Source organism: Miscanthus floridulus, chromosome 9, assembly GCF_019320115.1.
Source record: "Miscanthus floridulus cultivar M001 chromosome 9, ASM1932011v1, whole genome shotgun sequence".
Classification (NCBI taxonomy): domain Eukaryota; kingdom Viridiplantae; phylum Streptophyta; class Magnoliopsida; order Poales; family Poaceae; genus Miscanthus; species Miscanthus floridulus.
Window position 1 is genome coordinate 42,510,371 of NC_089588.1, and position 20,981 is coordinate 42,531,351.

Sequence of the window (20,981 nt, forward strand, 5' to 3'; positions counted from 1 at the left end):
CTAGATCTGATGCCTGCCTTTGGGCACTCATTGCTATTTGCACTTGCTTTATGATTTTGTCCTGCATTCTAGCTTGCATGTCTTTTTTGCGCTCCTATGCTTGAAGCAACGCCTCCCGTGACTAACGAACATATTCCTCCAACCTGCTGATCCGCGTTGCTTCCTCATCCTTCCTTCTCTGTCGGCTTCTGTAGGTATCTCTGTCGTTAGGGAAACCATGCTCCCAAGATATGTTCCATCCTAAACCTCTCGTTCGGCCACTGTGTTCAGTAGTCCCGATGGCATACGTCAGTTCATCCTTCTCTCTATTGGGCCTGAACGCACCAATAGCTTTAGCTTGTAGAGCATAAGAAAATCTTTGTGTAGCTCTTTTGAGTTTTGGGCCATGAACCAGCTTCCCGGTCTCTAGGTCCAGTCTTCCCCTATGAGCAAAAAACAATTCTTCGCGCGTTTAGGCCAATTGAGTGATTCTGGTGTGACACCCTTGGCAAGAATGTTCGCTTCCATTTTTTTCCCACTTGGGAATGGCAGTCGCGTAGCCACCTGATCCCATGCCATGGTGGTATACCTTCTGTCGGGCATTCTCTTGGATCATTATCACCCATTCCTCACCCTCTTTAGATGTCTTGTACTATACAAAATCAGTCCAGTAGGGCCTCAACTTCACGAGCGGGCCCCTAGTATTGAAATTGGGCGTTAGGTTCTTCTTGACATATTTCGTATATAGGGATTTCTTCCAAGTCTAGAATTGTGTGGCCATCTTCTTCATAACCCACTTTTGAACTAGCTCCTTCAATTCAGCATCGTTGATATCATCATAATCATCTGCTTGCAACGTGAAATGTTGAAGGATATCATCCCAAATTAAATTCTTATCAAGATCAGAGACAAAACTAACATGAGGCTCATTGATCTTTTGCTTCCATTCACGGGCACTGATCGGAAGTCTGTCCCTTACAAGGTACCCACAGTGTTGCACAAATTTCCTTGCATGTGGACCAAGTGGTTCGCCTGTCTCGATATTGAATTCCGATATTATGTAGCGCCCCTCCAATGGCTTTTTCGAGCCTCAAATATTTTTGCTTTTGCCGTTGTGGTCATCGATCCAGAGGGCTACGTATAAAAAAAGAATAAATAAATATCTTGTGTACACATAATAGATGATAGATATTCAAATATATATATAATATTCAAATATATATATAAATATATATACCTCACTAGTATTTTCTTGGATAATATTTTCTTGGTTATCTTCAAGAGCCAGGTATTGACTCCCGTCATCTACATTCTGCTGGTCACCATCGGCAAATTGAGTGCCGGTGTTGATAATATTCATCATTTCTTCATCCATGTTGTCTCTCGGGGTAGCCATCTAGCTTTTACTCCACTAGATATATCTATAAAAAATAAAAACTATATCTATAAAATGGACTCCTACAGGACGTGCCACCTCGATGATAGTAATAGTTGTAGATGACATTTGTAGGTCTAAAGTTATCAAATATCCATCAAATTCTAGCTCAAAAACATGTTTAAATAAATAACCATCCGTACTAGTTGACCTTGCTTACGTGATCATCTCGGCGAGTATTTCTCCACCAGACGGCACTGTACTTGGCCAAGGAAGAGCTCCGATTCTACGAGGAAGGGAACACGGTCTTCCACGACCGTTGCCGCTCTCTCTCGTAGAATCAAAGCTCCTCCTTGATGTTCGTTACCGCTCGGCAGAGAACATGCTAGCCGAGATGAACATTGTCCGCAAGTTCAACTAGTATGGATTTTCTACAATTTTCTAACTCTTTTCTAAGTTTTTTATTTAATGGAAGAATTAATTCTAAAAAATAAAAGGCATGATTTCTAAGTATTTCACTTCATGAAAAAAATAATTCTAAGTGACCTGCTCGACATCGGCGAGCTCATGGGCGTTTCATGGAAAAATTAATTCTAAGTGACCTGCTCGACAAAATTGAGAAAAAACACACGCTCTCATGACCTCACACATCTTCTAAGATCACGTAAGCCATCGCTTGTCGATCCGATCCGACGGGGTTTCACTAGCGCTGAGCGTCGTTTAGGTTGCCGAGGATAGTAACATTTGTAGATGACATTTGTAGGTCTGAAGTTATTAAATATCCATCAAATTCTAGCTCAAAAACATGTTTAAATAAATAACCATCCGTACTAGTTGACCTTGCTTACGTGATCATCTTGGTGAGCATTTCTCCACTGGACGGCACCGTACTTGGCCACGGAAGAGCACCGATTCTACGAGGAAGGGAACACGGTCTTCCACGACCGTTGCCACTGTCCCTCGTAGAATCAAAGCACCTCCTTGATATCCGTTACTACTCGACAGAGAACATGCTAGCTGAGATGAACACAGTCCGCAAGTTCAACTAGTACGGATTTTCTACACTTTTCTAACTATTTTCTAAGTTTTTCATTTAATGGAAAAATTAATTCTAAAAAATAAAAGGCATGATTTCTAAGTATTTCATTTCATGGAAAAAATAATTCTAAGTGACCTGCTCGACATCGGTGAGCTCGCAGGCGTTTCATGGAAAAATTAATTCTTAGTGACCTACTCGATAAAATTGAGAAAAAACACACGCTCTCATGATCTCACACATCTTCTAAGATCACGTAAGCCGCCGCTTTGTCGATCTGATCCGATGGGGTTTTACCAGCGCTGAGCATCGTTTAGGTTGCCTTGTTTGACGGTTCATTCATGATCGATTCATGCTACTGACAAGCACATACAAGAGATCAAATGAGCCCTAGCTAGTCATCGTCTTCCAAACACAGACCCAATTGATGGCTTGGGGCTCCTCCTCCGTTGCGGCGTCGCTCGGGCTAGGGACGCTCAGCGCGGGGAAGGCTCAGGCATGCTCCGGTGAGGCAGCGTGCGTGGGGAAGGCTCGGGCGCGCTCCGGTGAGGTAGCGCGGGGAAGGCTCCGGGGCTCCTCGTCCTCGAAGGTGCGGCAGCGCGGGGAAGGCTCGGGTGCGCTCCGGTGAGGACAAGCGAGGTGGGCCAGGGACGAGGATGGCACGCGCTCTAGCGAAGACGGGCGAGGTGTGCTGGCCGGCCAGAGAAGAAACGCGCATGCGCGTGGGGCTGGTGACAGCGTGCACGTGTGACGAGGCGAGGCTAGGGTGGTCGCCTAGGGGCGGCGGCGCTGCTGGATTGGATCGATCTAGTGGAGAAGATAAGGCGATGGCGTGGTGGAGACAGAGAGGAAGAGAACTAGAGAAGGGAGAAGGGCATGGCTTATAAAGGGAGACCTTTAGTCCCTGGTGATGGTTAGAACCGGAACTAAAAGGTTCTTTAGTCCCGGGTGATGGTTAGAACCAGGACTAAAGGTCGGAGCTTTAGTCCCGGGTGTAGCCATGGCCCGGGAGTAAAGGGGATTTTGGCGGGCCGCAAAAACGCAGCCCACCTTTAGTCCCGGGTGGTTGATCCACTCGGGAGTAAAGGTGGGCTGCAGTTTGGCTTCCCGCTAGTTTCATGCTCTATTTGTTTTTTTATATATTTCTTTCTATAAAATGTTAAAGTCTTGTTAATTGCACAGTAAATTAAATACAAGGCATAAAATTGTTTTAAAAGAATATGGATGTACTTTTGCTTTATTGCACACAGGAAAATTGTGTAACCTAAAGTTTTTGTTTTTTCTTATAAGTATTGAACCATAATGTCATTAATAATTACTATTTCGTTAAAGCAAAAATGTAGTGTTTAATTTAAATCATTAAAACTTTTGTTTTTGATTGGTAATTTGTTTTCATATCATTTTAACATAAATCTTTTCATTTTTCATCACTCATTGTCCAAAAGCGACATGGAAATCCCGCCATCAAACACAAATTTAATCTGAACATAGAAAAAAGGAAACACCTAATAAACATCTCTGAATTCACAATTATTACATAATACATCTAATACACACTACTAAACATCACTATATATATCAAGCGGGCACGGTAGTGAACTTCTTAATGTATATCCCTTGGTTATGATCGTGCCGTAACCATGGAGTGTCCTCATCATTTAGCTGGATGCTAGGATCTTTGTTCACTGTGAAGGGTGGAATTATGTCATCCTTTTCATAATCCTCTGATATGTCTGACTTGTCTTCAATTCCGATGATGTTTCTTTTCCCTGAAAGAACTATGTGACACTTTGGCCCATTGATTGGGTCGTTGTTGTTTTTCCCTCTCTTTGATTTTGTAGACATGTCCTTGACATAGAACACCTGATTCACATCCTTGACAAGGACGAATGGTTCGTCTTTGTACCCAATATTGTTGAGGTCCACGGTTGTCATTCCATACTAGTTGTCGACTGCTACCCCGTCTACAGTCGCCTTTACCCATTGGCACTTGAACAAAGGTACCTTAAAAGTAGGTGCATAGTTTAGTTCCCATATCTCCTCTATGCGGCCATAATATGTTTGCTTATTTCCATTAGGGTTGGTGGCATCTATGCATACACCACTATTTTGGTTGGTGCTCCTTTTATCTTGGGCTACTATGTAAAATGTTTTCCCATTTATCTCGTACCCTTTGTATGTGAGGATATGCCACAATGGCTACCTAGCCAACAAATACAGTTGCTCATCAATACTCTCATTACCCTGACATTCTTTTTGCAACCAGTTGCTGAAAGTTTCCATGCGCTGACGCATAATCCAAGCTTCAGGCTTCCCTAGAACCTCGGATCGGAGCAACTCTTTATGTGTATCGATATACGAATCCACCAAGGAGGAGTTTTGCATAACTGTGTAGTGTGCTTTATTAAAATAATTGTCCTACATACCAATATATGGTTTCTTCCCTAGTGTCCCCTTTCCACTTAGTCTCCCCTCATGTCACGATTCAGGAACAACAATTGGGTCAAGGTTGGGAATAAAATCAACACAAAACTCAATGACCTCCTCTGTTCCATAGCCCTTGGTGATGCTTCCTTCTGGCCGAGCATGGTTGTGAACATTTTTCTTTAGGACTCCCATGAACCTCTCAAAGGGGAACATGTTGTGCAGGAACACAGGACTGAGAATGCTAATCTCCTTGACCAGGTGAACTAGGAGGTGTGTCATGATATTAAAGAAGGAAGGAGGGAACACCAACTCAAACCTGACAAGACATTGAACCACATCATTCTATAGTTTAGCTAGATCCATTAGATCGATTGTCTTCGAAAAAATTGCATTGAGGAATGCGCATAGCTTCACGGTGGCTAGCACTGTTCGCCTAAACAGTCGTTTAGCCCATTTAAACACCTTGTAAATGCTACACGGTGGTGCGCTGTTTCCGTTTAATCACCCGTTTACCCTGTTTAATTGGCCGTTTAGCCTGTTTAAATGAACGTTTTGCCTGAATAATGGCTAAATGGTAGGTGACCGACTGTTTACCGTTTAGCGTACATTTGGAGGTAGAATTCCTCTTAATGCAACTGGAAGCAATTGCGTCATGAGCATGTGGCAGTCATGGAACTTTAAGTTTAGGAATTTCTTCTCTGGCACATTTATTATACCCTTTATATTCGAGCAGAATCCAGATGGTACCTTGATGCTTGCTAGGCATTCAAACATGCTTTCCTTCTCTTCTTTGCTAAGAGTGTAGCTGGCAAGACTTAAGTAACGACGTCCATCATTTGTCTTCTCTGGATGCAGGTTGTCTCATTCTTTCAAACACCGTAGGTCCTATCGTGCTTCAAGTGTGTCCTTAGGCTTCCCATACACACCCATGAAGCCTAGCAGGTTCACACAAAGATTCTTCATCAGGTGCATCATGTCGATCGTGCTACGGACCTCTAGGACTTGCCAATAGGGTAGCTCCCAAAATATGGACTTCTTCTTCCACATGGGTGCGTGACCGTCAGCATCGTTCAGAATAGGTTCGCTGCCATGTGCCTTTCCAAATACTACTTTCACATCCTTGACCATATTGAGTACATCCTCACCAATTCGGTTGCCCAGCTTGGTCTGGTGGTCTGCCTTACCTTTAAAATGCTTGCCTTTCTTTCTTAGGGGGTGATTCGTAGGAAGAAATCGACGATGGCCAAGGTACATGACCTTTCAACATTTTTTCTAGAATATACCTTTAATGTCATCGAAACAATATGTGCATGCATTATATCCCTTGTTTGATTGTCCTAAAAGATTACTTAGAGTAGGCCAATCATTAATTGTTATGAACAACAATGCTCGCAGGTCAAAGTGCTCCTGTTTGTGCTCATCCCACACACGTACACCTGGTCTGTTCAACAAAAGTAGAAGTTCTTCAACTAGTGGCCTCAGGTACACATCGATGCCATTGCTAGGTTGCCTTGGGCCTTGGATGAGCATTGGCATCATAATAAACTTACGCTTCATGCATAACCAGGGAGGAAGGTTGTAGATACATAGAGTAACAGGCCAAGTGCTATGACTACTGCTCTGCTCCCCAAAAGGATTCATACCATCCATACTTAAAGCAAACCTTAAGTTTCTTGCGTCATTTGCAAACTCCAAGAATTCTCTATCGATTGCTCTCCACTGGGACCCATCAGCAGGGTGTTTCAACATATTGTCTACCTTACGGTCTTCTTTGTGCCATCGCAACAACTTTGCATGGTCTTTGTTTCTGAACAGACGTTTGAAGCGTGGAATTATAGGAGCATACCACATAATCTTGGTAGGGATTTTCTTCGTGGGACGTTCGCCCTCAACATCACCAGGGTCATCTCGCTTGATCTTATACCGCGATGCATGACATACCGGGCATGCATCTAACTTCTCGTACTCGCCACGATAGAGGATGCAGTCATTAGGACATGCATGTATCTTCTGGATTTCTAATCCCAAAGGGCAGACTACCTGTGTTGCTTCGTACGTAGTGGCGGGCAATTCGTTATCCTTCAGAAGCATCTTCTTTTGGATTTTCAGTAACTCCCCAAATCCCTTGTCAGATACACCATTCTTTGCCTTCCATTGCAGCAATTCCAGTGTGGTACCCAACTTTTTCTGCCCCGCATCACAAGTTGGGTATAGCAATTTCTTGTGGTCCTCTAGCATGCGCTCAAACTTGATCTTCTCCTTTTAACTTTCGCATTCTCTTTGTGCATCACGAATGGCCTGACCAAGATCGTCAGCGAGCTCATCTTCTACCCCTACCTCTTCTTCAGCTTCCTCCATTGCAGTATCATTGAAGGCACCATATTCAGCAATAATGTCATCATCGTCCCATTGTTCTTCTTCACCTTCTTCCATTACAACCCTGGTTTCTCTGTGCTTCATCCAACAAATATAGTTTGGCACAAAACCCGACTTCAACAAGTGTGAATGAAGACTCCTTGAGCTAGCATATTCCTTCAAATTCTTACATATGCCACATGGGTAGCACATGAAACCATCGTGTTTATTTGCCTCGGCCACATGTAAGAAAGAATGCACGCCCTCAATGAACTCTTGGGAGCGGCGATCAGCATTGTACATCCAATGCCGGCTCATCTGCATTACATGACATACATACCATATTAAAACCTAGAACATAATTAGTTAATTATACGACATGCATGCCACCACACAAGGTATTAATTTATGAAAGTCTCGCTACAATGTAGACAATCCCAACTACCACTAAAAAACTAAAGCTAAAATGCACTTCAGTAGCATAAGGATTTCACGATCAATCCCAACTAAAATAGACAGATCATGCGTTTGTTCAACATCTATGGGCTTCTTTCGCATGATCACTGCCTCATCAGCCGCCATAGCTGCCTGTGCAAGAGAGTTTTGCATGTGTTCAACATACTCTTCCTCCCAATACCAGCCTGAACATCCAGTGCCATCCCACTAAAATTAAAACAAAAAATTAGAACTTTAATCACAATCATCATGAAAATAAGTATAAATTAACCATAATCATCAAATGCGACAAAATAACTCACATTGCGATCCGGACACTTGTAGAAGATATGGCCCTTGTTGGGACACTCCTTCCTCACCCGGTACTTCATCATAATCTTCTCCTGACACTTGCCGCATGCAATGGGAGGGAGGTCCGGCCTCAGTCGCTTTGGAACCCGATGAGAGGCCGAGGACCCGGAAGCAGTTGCCATCTATTCTCTATACTCATTTTTAACATAATATAAATTTCTCATTTTATAAACAAACAAAATTAAAAAAACTCTAAAATTCTCTATATCTCTAAACCATAAAGTGTGCTATGCATGCTAGAAATGAAAGCTGAATACTAGTTTTGAATAACTACTTTAACCTTCCTTCGTCCAAATATGCAAACTTTAAAGTGATTTTGAGCTTAAATGGCTTACAAATAAAAAAAATCCACCATAAAAAACCACATATATCTAGTCCACAAAATGAGATATGCTACTGATGAAACTTGAGAGTATAAAGTTGGTAAACTTTAGAACCGAAGAATCGATGGAGGAATCGAAGAAATCTTGTGATTACCGGCGATGAGGAAGAAGAGAGGCCGGCGATGAAGCAAGAACACTAAGCTCGAAGTGGCTCGGGCTTGGGGAGGAAGAAGGGGTATATAGAAGGGGACCTTTAGTCCCGGTTGGAGACAGAAACCGGGACTAAAGGTCACTTTCTAGTCCTGGACAGAGCCTCCAGCCGGGAGTAGACTTTTACTCCCGGTTGGTCCCTCCAACCGGGAGTAAAAGTTAACCTTTAGTCCTGGTTGGTAGCTCCAATTGGGACTAAAGGTCCCCTGCAGCAAAAGCTTGATGCAGTAGCCGTTGGGCAGGGACCTTTAGTCCCAGTTGGAGCTACCAATCGGGACTAAATGTTTCTCTAGTCCCGGGCGCGAAAAATTCCTATACTAAAGCCAAATTTTGAAGTGGATCAAAGGTCGTTTCTCTACTAGTGAAACAAGGATAATCACATGCTATACTTGCCTTAAACAAAGTACTCCTGCTGATCCTGCTCGTCAAAGTAGTTCTCTTGGTCACCCACGAAATGCTCACCGTCTATGCTCGATAACCACAGCAACATACAAGCATACAGAAGCAATCATGCATAGCAAACAAAAGCTATAGATTAGAACAGTACACCAGTCAGCATAAAATCAAGATGAAAAGTTTGTAAAATGAATATATGTCTCGCTACGATCACAAAGACACGAAGATTAGAAAAATCAGAGCTAAAACGAAGAAGTTATGAATTAAACAAGATTTCCTTTAGTAAAATAATAAATTAAATCTAACCTCGAATTTTAAGAGTTGAAAACATACCTAGCAGTAGTATGAACATGTAGATTATGAAATTACGAACCTAACGCAAGTTGAACGAATCAAATCAGAGTTAAAACAGAGATTTTATGGCTAAAACAAGGTTAGTGGCAAAATTGTAAATAGATGAAAACGTATTTGGATCTAAACCGAAGAAACTACGCTTTCTAAAGAAGAAAATGTATTCTGGATATGCACATTGGACTGCAGGTTCTATAATCAGAAACCCGAGGGGTTCTTTAGGAAAAAAAAACAAAGACGGCGGGTTAGATTCCAAACAGTTGTAATGGCCTTTAAGCAAAAGCGACCGGTGAAGGGGTATATTAAGATCTGGACCGTTGGATCAGAATCAGACGACGCAGATCAGATTGAAGGGAAGGGAAAATGGTCGGTGAGGATGGTGGCGAGCTCCACGGTGGCGCCATGGCCGGAGATGGGCGGCGCTCATAGAATACGGTCTATGGACCATGAAACAACAAACCAAGAGCACCAGGAGAGAGAGGAGATGATGGTGAGCTCGGCTAGGTACCATATCAAGGCACGGAGAGGACGGAAGGGGCATGTGGCTTCGGTGGATTGAGCTTGGTGGCAGTGGCTAGGGCTGGCGTGGCTCGGCGCAATGTGAGGGCGGTGGCTGGTGCTTTCGGGTCAGGTGAAGGCGGTGCAACGTAGGGCGTTATTTATGGGCGGCCTCGGCGTGTAGTTCAAGCTAGGCGTGGCATAGCAGAGGCGCAGTTGACAGCGGTGACGTCGGGCATCATCGACTCGGACATGAGCTGAGGAAGAGGATGACCCTGACATGTGGACCCAGCGTGTTAGCGACAGGTGAAAGGAGAGAGCGCGGGCGACCGGGGAAGATTGGCCGTCTGCTGGGCTTTGGCCTGTGTAGGGAGGAGAGGGGAAGGCCGAGCGGTGCGGTTGGGCCAGCTGGGAGAGCTGGCCCATGCGAGAGGAGAGGAAGAGGTGAAGGCGTGCTGCGCCTGGGCCAGCAGGCCCAATAGAGAGAAGAGATTTTCTTTTTCTTTTTCTTTTCTAATTTTCCAAACAAATTTTGAAATGCAAATTCAAATCAATTTGAAATTTGATTTCAAACCACACAATTCAAAAATAATATGTAGCAGCATGAATGCATAAACATGTATGTAGACATATATTTGATTTTAATTTTAACAAAGTTGTTATTTTTTTAAATTTCAATGCTCACAAAAGGCATAATTATATCACTTCTCCTATTTCAAAATCATGCAAATTTTAGGGTGTTACAATTCTACCCACCTTAAAATGAATCTCATCCTCGAGATTCAGACGATGCTTACTCAAATAACTACGGGTATGTCTTCCTCAAATCATCTTCCCTTTCCCAAGTAGCCTCATCTTCTATATACTGATTCCACTGAACCTTGCACATCTTTATAATTCGGCTCCTCATAACTCGTTCTGCCGTTTCCAAAATCTTTATTGGAAACTCCTCATAGGTAAGATCTTCCTTAACTATAAGCTCCTCTAACGGTATCTGCTCCTCAGGTACACGCAAACACTTCTTTAATTGAGACACATGGAACACATGATGTACACCTGACAAACTCTCAGGCAATGCCAACTGATAAACTACTTCCCCACGTCTCTCTAAAATCTTGAAAGGTATAATATACCTTGTGCTAACTTTCCTTTTATGTTAAACCTTCTCACACTTCTCATAGGTGACACCATCAGGTAAACATAGTCCCCTATTTCAAAAACTAATTCCCTTCTCCTAGTGTCGGCATAACTCTTCTGTCGAGATTGTGCCACTCTCAAATTATCCCTAATCATCCATACATGCTCTTCTGTGTCTCTTAAAACATTAGGTCCGAACACTTGAGTTTCTCCCGTTTGATTCCAAAACAATGGGGTTCTACACTTTCATCCATACAAAGCTTCAAAAGGTGCCATATTGAGACTCTTCTAATAACTGTTGTTGTATGAAAACTCTGTATAAGGCAAACTCTTGTCCCAACTTGTACCATACTACAATGCACAAGCTCTCAACATGTCCTCTAATATCTGATTAATCCTCTTAGTTTGTCCATCAGTTTGAACATGATATGTTGTACTAAAATTCAATTTTGTTCCCAACGAACTATGTACTTGCTGCCAAAAATGAGATGTAAATTGAGTACCCCGATCAGATACAATTTTCTTGGCAACTCCATGCTGACATACTATTCTTTCCATATATAATGCAGCTAATTGGGGTCCAGTATAGGTAGTTTTGACCGGTAAGAAGTGAGTAACTTTAGTTAACCGATCCACTATCACCCAAATTGAATCATAACCTCTCTGAGTGCATGGTAACCCAACAATAAAATACATTCCAACTTCTTCCCACTTCCACTTAGGTATTTTCATTGGTTGTAATAATCCTATAGGTCTTTGATGTTCAGCTTTGACTCTCTGACAGGTATCACATAAAGCAACATATTCAGCAACATCTCTCTTCAGTCCGTACTACCAATATTTCTCTTTCAGATCCAATTACATCTTGGTACTTCCAGGATGAATAGAGTAAGGAGACTCATGTGCCTCACGAAGAATTTGATCTCGTATAGCCTTAATCTCAGGTACACATAGTCTTTTCCCAAACCATAGAGTTCCATTATCATCCATATGGAAACTTGGTGCCTTGCCAATCACTATGTTCTCCGCTATCTCTTTCAACGTCGCATCCTGTAACTGGCCCTTACGTATTTCTTGCTCCAGTGTGGGTTCTATCACCACCTCCACTGCATTAGTGATAAAGCCCAAGTTCAGTTGCTCAATTTTAGCACACAACTCACTAGACATAGCTACCACTTGCACTTCCTTGGCGTAACTCTTCCTGCTAAGAGCATCGGCAACAACCTTCGCCTTCCCAGGATGATAGTGTACCTCTAAATCATAATCTTTAATCAACTCTAACCATCAATGCTGCCTCAAGTTTAGATTTGTCTGCGTGAATATGTACCTCAAACTTTTATGATCAGTGTAGATATCACTCTTATGCCCAATAAGATAGTGTCTCCATATTTTCAAAGCATGAACCACTACTGCTAACTCCAAGTCATGAGTAGGATAGTTCAGCCATGCTTTCTCAACTGTCGGGATGCATAGGCCACTACCCTGCCTTCTTGCATCAGAACACACCTGAGACCTTGACAAGATGCATCACAATAAATCAAAAAGTTCTTGTTCAAATCTAGCAAAACCAATACTGGGGTTGTAGTCAACCTCTTCTTCAATTCTTCAAAATTAACCTAGCACTTTTTTGACCACACAAACTTAGCATTCTTCTCCAACAGAGCTGTCATAGGCTTGGCAAGTTTAAAAAAACTTCTATGAACCTCCTATAGTATATAGCCAATCCCAAGAAACTGCGAATCTCTCCCACATCAGTTGGTGGTTTCCAATTCAACACATCTCTCACCTTACTTGGATCTACTGCTATTCCACCATTAGAGACAACATGGCCTAGGAAAGAAACTTCCTTCAACCAAAACTCACACTTGCTTTGCTTAGCATACAACTTGTGTTCCCTGAGCTTCTGCAAGACCAACATTAGATGTTCAGCGTGCTCTTCTTCCGTTTTAGAGAATACCAATATATTATCGATAAATACCACAACGAACTTATCCAAAATCTCCATGAACACCTTATTCATCAAATACATAAAGTATGTAAGTGCATTGGTCAAACCAAACGGCATAACAGTGTACTCATACAAACCATACCTCATAGTAAAAGTTGTCTTAGGTATGTTAGTTGCATGAATCTTCAACTGATGATAACCAGAATGAAGATCAATCTTAGAGAAAACACAAACACCTCTCAACTGATCAAATAAGTCATCAATTCAAGGTAGCGGGTACTTGTTCTTGATAGTAAACTCATTTAGTGAATGATAATCAACACACATCCTCTGAGTACCATCCTTCTTGTCTACAAATATAACTGGTGGTCCCTAAGGTGACGAACTAGGATGAATAAAACCTTTCTCCTGTAACTCCTTTATTTGTTTCTTAAGTTCCATTAATTCTTTAACCCCCATTCTATATTGACGCTTAGCTATAGGTGCAGTTCCAGGTAATAATTCAATAATAAACTCAATGTCACGGTCAGGTGGCATACCTAGCAAGTCATTAGGGAACACATCTAGAAACTCATCCACTGCTGTGTCCTCCTTGTTTACACTATCATCAAGCTGGTTCACTATGGCTGTCGGTTGTGCTGGTACTACAACATCGACACTGATTCTATCTCCATTCGGTGCGGTCACAACAACTACCTTCTCTTGACACTAAATTACTACTTGGTTTTCCTTCATCCAGTCCATACCTAGAATTACATCAATACCAGATGTTCTCAACACAATGGGGCTTACTTTGAACTCTACCCCACTTAAGGATAGACTAGTTGGAAGACAATGATAAGATGCTTGCATACTACCTCCTGGTGAGTTTACTAATATGGGATCTTTCATGGCACATAAGGGTATGCTATGCGTTCTAACAAATGCTTGTGATATGAAAGAATGTGAAGCTCCAGAATAAAAAAGAACAGTGGCAGGAGTGGAATTAACATCAAACGTACCGAGCATGACTTCTAGTTCTACAAGCGCCATCTCTATAGAAACATGACTCACCTTCCCATAATGCGGTGGCTTCTGGTTGCTATTCTACCTTTGGGGGCTTTGCTGGTTGGGCTTCTCAGAGCAGGTATACGATAGGTGACCCTCTTTTCCATAGTGGAGACACTTGTTGGGGGTGCTAGGGGCACTGGTCTTCATGGGAGTGTTGTTAGGTGTTCCCTGGCGTGATGTCTGCTGGCCACTCTACTGCTAGGGACGTTGATTTCCATTCTGCTGCTGGTATGGTGGACGCTGCTGGAACTGATTACGCTTAGGGTACTGACCATGATTCCACTGATTGGGTGGTCCCTGGTACCTCTACTAGAAACCTTACTAAGGGTTGGTGAGCGGATGAGTATTGCTTCCAGAGGCCTGTCCCTGAAGCCTCCTCTTCTTGGCCTCCATCTCTCTATGCTTGTTGTCAATAACAATAGCGCGATTCACCAATGTCTGGAAATTGGGGTATGTATTGGACATAAGCTAGAGTTGCAGACCATCATGTAGACCCTTGAGAAAGCGACATTACTTATTAGCATCATCGGCCACCTCATTCGGAGCGTAACGTGACAACTGAGCAAATTTGTCATGATACTCAGCTACAGACATAGATCCCTGTTTTAGAGCTCTGAATTCCTTCTGCTTGAGCTCTATCTACTCTTCAGGTATGTGATAGCATCTGAAATTCTCTCTAAATTCCTGCCAGGTGATAGGAGGAGCATTAGCAGGACATACATACTCGAATGACTCCCACCAGTCTTGAGCTTCTCCCTAGAGTTGTCCTGACGTGTACAACACCTTCTGCTTGTCATCACACTGTGCTATATTGAGTTACATTTTCACTGCACGAAGCCAATCATCTGCTTCCAGTGGATCAGTGGCATAAGAAAACACCGGGGGCAGCCCTTCGAGAATTCACCATGCTTGTCACGCGGTGCTCCACCAACGGGTTGATTATGCTAATTCTGCACTAGAGCTTGCATAAGTTGTGTCTGCACTGCTAGAAGCTGCTCAATAGTCGGTGGTGGTGGTGGATGTGGGGGAACACCTCCACGACCTTGACCTCTTCCTCTTCCTCTTCCAGACATCTGACATCCAACACAAATATTCAAAGTTTAGAGATTTCCTGTAGCGCACTATAGCATTTCATTTATATTTGGTAATGATTGTCCAGTCGTTGACTAATTAGGCTCAAAACGTTCGTCTCGCAAAGTACAACCAAACTGTGGAATTAGTTTTTGATTTCGTCAACATTTAGTACTCCATGCATGTACTGCAAGTTTGATGTGACGGGGAATCTTCTTTTTGCATAGTGCCAAAGTTTGGATTTTGGTGGAACTGAACATGGCCCAAGTGAATGCTATTTCGAGTTGTTATCCACTTATCCTCATGCACTGCACGGCACCTCTAATTGTACTTATCTCAGTTAGGTAGTGTTTAGTTCCCAAAATTTTTCAAGATTTCCCGTCACATCGAATCTTTGGATGCATGTATGAAGCATTAAATATAAATAAAAAATAAAACTAATTACACAGTTTAGACGAAATTCACGAGACGAATCTTTTAAGCCTAATTAGACTATGATTTGACACTAATTGCCAAATAACAATGAAAGTGCTACAGTACCATTTCGCCAAAAAATTCGCCAACTAAATAAGGCCTTAGTTCTAATAGTGCTTAGATGTTTGCAAGGATTTATCTTGTTTTTACTTGGTTTCGTTTTAGAAAAGTCTGTTTTTTCTTTTATGTGTTGAGATTATTCTTCGCATGGGTCATTATTGCATTTCTTTCTCATGGTAGCTCACTAGTTGCTTTAAACTAGTAAAGCAAAATGCATGAGTGACCCTCAATTTATGCCGGCTTGTATATGGTCTCTTAATATATATAGAAAAACTTGCAAACAATGGCTTTGACCTTGATATGTGGGCCTTAAAGATATTAGTCCAGATTGTTAGAAATAATATGTTGCTCCCTCTGTACCCGCGCAGCAGGGGATAGCACAAAAGTCAGCCCTGCTGTCACATCTAGTCACTGTAGCAGCATGGCAATAGGACATGCCTGTGTACTAGGATTAGATATGAGTTGTTGGGGGTTGGAGTACTTGCCAACCACCCTTGTACCTGGCAAGCTATGCAGCTCAGATACGGATACGAGTATTGGATACGATACGTATCGGATACGTGGATACACCATTTTTGAAAAAGCAATGACACGGGATACGACTGGTATACTTTAATAATATATTTAGTTACTAAATAAGAAACCGATTGCAAGTTTCATGAGTTCAACAAATAGATATCTAGGGTTCAACTTAAATTACAGAACAAACTAATGCAGCGATTTAATTTAAAAAGGTGAAATAAGGAGCATAGAGACCTTACGAGAAAATTCAATTATGACTCAATTTTCTTCTCCAGCCTCTGCAATTTTGTTTTGAAGTTGTTGAAGAACTGCTTCTGTCACATTGGGGCACACATTGATTCCACGTTATGAATAGGAAGCAAATGTTGATTTAATTGTACAGTAGGATACGAGGATGACGACACAGTATTTGCATCTGAAGTGCGCGATTCTTCCAACACTAGTGGTGGCGCTGTAGATGCTGCACCAGGCGACCTCCCGTGACACCGATGGGATGGATGATACAGAGAAAATCAAGGAGCCAAATCAGAGTATTAGAATGGAGCAGAAGATTCAAGGCTTCATGCCCGTCAAATTCTGCTAGATCCAGTCATCCAGATATAGGCGAGTGAGAGAGGGATGTCCCGATGTACTAGCTCATCAGCCTGTTCGGCAGGGCTGAATTGGCTGGCTGGTGCTGGGGCTGGACCAGCCAGCCCTCCAGCCAGTTTTCAAAAGTTCAAATAATGGCGCCAAGCTAATTGTACTTCATGCTGAATTCAAAGTTTCAAATTCAAACTACCAGTCATTTCTATCTCATGCTGATTTCAAAATTAGACCCAACAGCAACAGGTGCAACTCGCCCAATTTCACACGAATCACAGGCACATCCTAGGCCAGCTTCAGGTTCATCCAACAGGTTCATCCAACAGCAACAGGTTCATCCAACAGCAACACCACCAGGTTCAATAGCAACAAGCTCATAGAGTGCCTAGCTAACATCTATACAAATTTTCACACGAATCACGGGCACATCCCAGCCCAGCTTCACAGAATCACAGGTCTACATGCCGACGCTGGGATCCTTCTTCTTCCTGCTCCGCGAATGACTTGATATGAGGAGCATCAGGCTCGACTCCTCGCTGCGGTAGTGTGGGTAAGCAGGAGGCAGCAACCAATCAGAATGAATACTTAGCTCACTGCTGGTGCAACTAATGATGAAAACAAGGAAAGAGGCAGCAACCCAAAGATGTTTCTTTACCTCAATCATTCTCATTGAGGGGCCTCCAAGCTGCATTTTCTCCACGATAAGGTTACGGGTTGCAGCAACAAGGTTCTCCCGTCTCTGCCTTTCACTTCCTGATATCCCCGTCATGATTAGATCCATATCAATCGTCCCTTTTTATCATTCATAGAAACACCATCAGCACAATGGTTGCAAAGTGAAAATGAAAGGATGAACAAAGTCAAGCCAAGTGAATCTGACCAGTTGCATGATCCGTTGCAGACTGCTGCATGGCAACTTCAAGAAGCCTGAACGCCTCCACGACATCTTGCACCTCGACCTTCCGGCAGCAAGAGCCAAATTATCAGTCACAAGAACTACAAATGGTCATAAAACTAAATAATAACCAGTAACTGATATTCAGAAATAATGATTACCACTTCAGAGAACCGCATTCGGGCTAATGCTTCACTGAGACGAATCAAACTCTCTATTTGTCTAGCAGTTGCTGTTATGACCTGTCCACCAAGCAGAAATGTATTAGGGGCTTCTCGCTTTTCAAAAGGACTAGAGCATAATGAAACAAAGATGCTACCTTCTTTCTGCTCCCAGGGCTATTCCCTCTTTTGCTCATCTCAACATAGCCACAAGTTCACAGGCTACCAGTTACTCGCCACTCATTCATTTTGCTGTGTGTTGATGCTAGGATCTACAAAATGATTGATGATGCATGAAGCTTCAGACAAGCAGTAAACATGATCTTGCAATTCATAGAGTTGAAATCCATAACCAGAACACTTGTATTGGTCACAGATGCTAAACTACAAAGTATCTTATTTATTTCCAACCATGAAATAGCATCAACATGCTCATGCATGCCAGGAGCCCAGGTGACAAGGTACAATCAAGAAAATGATAGAATGGTGCTTACAGTTCTGTCACAGCTCTGTAATCCGCTTGTTGAGAACATGTCACACCGGACCAGGGGGGGTAGATCACCATGCCCACAACGATCATCGCCGACCCATGAGTATAAAACTCTCTAGCCTAGTGAAGATCTGATCTAATTCAATGCTTTCACTGCAAAATAATAGGCTGATTTTAGATCCAGCTCTTAAGCACTTAGCACCTATTGAACAGTTATAAACATTGCTAACTGTGAGCTAATGTTTGAGGAGTAATTACCTACCACACTTCAGAACTTTAAACAACAGGCACATACATAGGAAGCAGCTGCATTACCTCAACTTTCCTAAATCTGACACCACTCCACACAACCATAGATATTAACTCCCTAACTCCAGAGATTGGGGTTCCCCGATTTAGCTCAACCCACTCCGGCAGCTCATACGAAGGTGGATCAGCTCCGTACTTACGCATCCACAAATAATTTTGTAAAGCAAAGCATGAAATAATTATCATAGCCTGCTTGATCCTCTTGGAGTATAACACCCTGTTCAGAATATGCCAACCTTCTTTCAACCCCCCAAACCTCCTTTCAATGACATTTCACAACTTCGCATGAATATAGTTGAATTTTTCCTCCCTCTGCAACTGCTTAAAATCTACGTCCCTGAAATCGTTGATATGATACCTTGCGTTTCTGAAGAGGGTCATGTAACCTGGCATGTCCGTGTAACCTGCGTCCGCCAGGTAGTACCGGCCTACAAGAAATTAAAATAGTTCACCAATTAGTCATGTCAACAGATCACTTCACTAGGTACAGTCATGACAATCTCATCATTTGCAATCCTGAACTTAATTAATATGACAAAGAGAACACAAATGTATCCGCATTGCTGTATTGGGAATTCATATATTAGCATTGTCATAATGAGAAATCAAATTGCAAATTGTTTAATAAGGAGACAATATGTAGGAATTAGCTGCCATAACAAATTACATCAAAGGGGCAGCAGAATTTGGGTAAGGCATAGAGAATAGGAACATATCGGTACTGATGTATTGGGAATTCATATATGTTGTATTATCATATTGAGAAATCAAATTGCAAATTGTTTAAGGAGACAATATATAGGCATCAGCTGTCATAGCAAAGTGAACAAAATTATGCTTCAATACATCTAGTACAAGCAAACAATTAAGGAATGTGAACATCAAGTCATCACGAACCTGCTGGGGGATGTGGGAACGAACCATCGCCCTGACAGTCTTTCAACACCGCCATGTCATGACATGCCCCGCCTTCCCGGCCCCCACGTATGTGAAACGACCATCCATATCCACGATGGCACAAACATTAATTGTTGTTTCACCTTTTCTATTGAAGAAATCAGCCTTTGCTTCACGGTTAACCTCAACCTTTATGTACGTACCATCTATAGCACCTATGCATCCATCAAACCATGGTGCATGTGCAGTAAATTTGTGGCTTACGCATGCGTAGTTCCTATCTGCTGGCACTAGGACAGTATTTTCCCACCTATACATGACCTCTTCAACTGCTGTAATCTTTCTTATAACTATATCTAAAGACCTTTCAAACCTATCTTTGCACTCTCTACTTGCCGATTGGTGGGCACAGGTCCAAATATACATGCCTAGAGCTTCTACCGAGGTGCACTTATCTGTTGATGGCAGGCCAAACGACAGCAGGGTGTCATGCAAATGCATGAAGGCATCACGCGTCATGCGCAAATTGTCTATACATTTGGTTTGGTCAGCAAGGGTAAGATGCATCCATTGGGCTCCAGATAGCTTAGAAATGGGACAAGGAGGATTTACCTCAGGCATTTGCTGTGACATAATACCTTTCAACCTCAGAAGAACGACTGCTGCCTTCGCCCAAGTCACAGTGCTTGGGCCTTCACTAGAAGTGTCGCTGTACGATGACTCGTCAGTGCTGCTGTCGACACAGAATTTTCGTCCCATGCCGAGGACACACGCAGCAAGCCGGAAGGGTCTGCTCGATGGAGCTGTAGATCCGCCTAGCTTCAGCGTAGAGATGGTCGATCCTGCGCACTCCTCCCGAGATGTGCCAGTCAATTTGACCCTGTAATTGACAAGGAGAGAAAGCTCATCAGTAATTAAGGGCGGAACTTGCCGGTGTTGCCAGACAGTCCCGAATGTGCGGCTCTGAAAGCCGATATGAAAGGAGATCGACTAAATAGTCGATTCTAGCATATTCATGAGAATAAATCGGTTAAAGCTCATTGGGTTGTATAAGAAGAATCGGTTATCATTCAGGATAAATATCATTAATTGAACAAATATTAATCAATGGCAATAAGATGTCAACAGTGATTGGTTCATGCTAAGCCAATGATTACAAGTAACCGAACCCCTTTTTATATAAAGAAACAATTCAACACCATTTATCCGTTTAATAAAAATAAATCTAATGAACATGCTAGATCTCATCTATTGCTATGACCAGTGGGGCATGAGGCAGAATCATGCAGGCCGTAGAAATAACAACAGACTCGACGACCCTAACTCATTACTAATATCAGTGGGGCATTAGGCAGAATCATGCAGGCCATAATACAATAATAAGATCATGGGGCTAACACATCTTTCAACCTATCCTTACTTCAATGGTCTCATTGTCCAAGAACCGACCAATTTATAAGAGTGCAAGTACAATGGCAGCCCGCAAGCGGTCGCACTGTCATACTTGAACCCATATAAACCCAGTAGTCTGTCGAGTACCACGACGGGTCTCGATAAACGATTTACAACAACCAAGATCGTACATGATTCAACATACATGCCACATATTACATAAAGTTCACAGA